Consider the following 2,374-nt stretch of genomic DNA (forward strand, 5'->3'; position numbering starts at 1 on the left):
AGAAATAAGTATTGTAGTTAGTTTGCCTCCTTAGAGAAATCTTGCATCGGAAAGGCAGATTCGTGTTTTCTTTTTCCTCTCTTTGTTGCATTAATATTTCGTTCACTATGAAGCGTTATTTGTGTTGAAACAATCTCCGCAACTTTCTATCTTTAGCGATATCCTCCCCACTCTCCCTCACTCTTATCTCATCTCCCTTTCTCTTTTTCCACTCTTTACTACCACCTCTCTCTCCATCCTCTTTTCCTCCACTCTTTTCTCCACTCGTTGTCGTCACCCTCCAATTCCTCCTCCTCTTTCTTCCTCTTCCTTCTCCTTCACCACCTCTTCCTTCACTTCCACCTCCTCCTCATTCTTTTCTTCCTCCTTCTACATCTCCTCCTTCACCTCTACCTCCTCCTTCCCCACCTCCTCCTATTCTTCTTCCCCGTCCTTCTCCTCCTCTTCCTTCCCCTCCTCTTAGATCCATACCTTCACCTGCACTTCATCCTGCTCCTCTTCCTCTTCCTGGGTGGGAAAGAGAAGGAGAATAAGAAGGGGAAGAGATAGAAGAGAAGGAAAGACAGAAGGTAGGAGGAGAGGCAGAGCAAGGAAGAGGGAATGAAAGAAATGGAGGGAGGGAATGAAAGATTCAATGGGGGTAAATAAGAGAATAGAGGAGAGGAAAAGGGAAATTTAAAAAGAGGGAAGGAAGAAAGGAAGGAAAGAAGGGGGGATGAAAGAGAGGACAGAAGAGAAAATAGGAGCGAAGGGAGAGGGAGAACAAGAGGGAAAGGTTTTATCATCTTTTCTCTCTCCTTCCTCCTCATTTCGCTCTCCTCCCTCCTCCTCATTTTATGCTCTTCATCTCCCCTCTGTCTTTCCATTTAATTTCTCTCTTCCTATAGTACCTCTTCCCGTTTTCTCTCCTCTTTCGTTTCCTCTTTATTTTTCTTCCTTTCCTTCCCTTTTCCTCTCCTCCTAATCATCTTCATCATCCCTTATTTCCCTTCTTTCTTCTCTTCCATTCGTCCTCTCTTCGTTCTTTTTCCCTCTTCTCATAACCACCTCTTTCTCCTTCCCCTTTCCTTCTCTTCTTTCCTACTCCCTCTCCTTTTGTCTCTTCTCTGCTCCTTTCCTCCTCTCTTATTCGCTATTCCTAAAACCCTTCCCCCTTGTCCTCCCTTTCCCTTCTCCTCTCCCGTTTTCTTTTCTGTCCTTCTTTCCTTCCCCTCTTCTCCTTCCTTCCTTTCCTCCTTCCCCTCATTTTTAATTTCCCTTCTCCTCCCCCCTTTTCTGCCCTTTCATCCATTTGAATCCTTCTTTTCCTTCCCTATTTTCTTTCATTCCCTCTTCCTTGTTCTGCCACTCCTAACTCTTCTCTTTACTTTCTCTCCTCTCTTTCCCTTGTTTCCTCTTATTCCCCTTCTACTCTTTCCCACCTAGGAAGAGGAGGAAGAAGAGCAGGAGGAGATACAAGTGAAGGTCTAGGTCTAGGAGGAAGGAGAGGAAGAGAAAGAAGAAAAAGAAGAGGAGAATGGGGAAGAGAAAGAGAAGAAAAAGAAATTAGTTAGAGATGAAGGTGGAGATGTAGGAGGAAGAAGAGGAAAATGTGGTGGGTATGAAGTAGAAGGAAGAGGAAGAAAAGAAAGAGGAGGAAAGGAGGAAATAGAAGGTGACGACGAGGAGCGGAGGAAAAGAGGATGGAGAAAGTGGTGGTAGTGAAGAGTGGAAAATGAGAAAGGAGGGAAAACAAAGTGGGGGAGAGTAAGGATAGCGCTAAAGGCAGAGGGAAAGTTGGAGATATAACAAATAACGTAATAATAATGCAACGAAGAGAGGAAAAATAAGACACGAATAAACCTTTCCGTTGTAAGATTTTTCCGGAAAAGCAGACCAGCGAAAATGCTCTTATATAAGCCTCTTGTTACTTAACGTTACTCGACCATTCATGTAACATATTGACTTAGTATTGCAAAATTTTATGTTAATCCTGGAAATGGAAATTTGTGAGATATTTTCCATATATATTTCCCTGTACTGATGACATTAAATAACAACTGCTCACATATTTTTTTCTTTTTTATATTATTTATGAAATAATTTTTCTTCATGGCAATGGCATCAATGATATTAATAACGATGATGATAACAACAATAATGATTATAATGATAATGATAAAAACAACGCCTGTATGATAATTAAAACAACAAAAATGATAACAAAAATTATGAAAATAATATAATGATAATAATAATAATAATGGTTATAATATTACCACCACCAACAATAATAAAAACAACAGTAGTAATGATAACAAAAATCATAATCATAACAAGAATTACAACACTAACAATAAGGATAATATTAATAATAATAATGATAATAATGACA

This window comes from Penaeus vannamei, chromosome 19, assembly GCF_042767895.1.
Source record: "Penaeus vannamei isolate JL-2024 chromosome 19, ASM4276789v1, whole genome shotgun sequence".
Taxonomy (NCBI): Eukaryota; Metazoa; Arthropoda; class Malacostraca; order Decapoda; family Penaeidae; genus Penaeus; species Penaeus vannamei.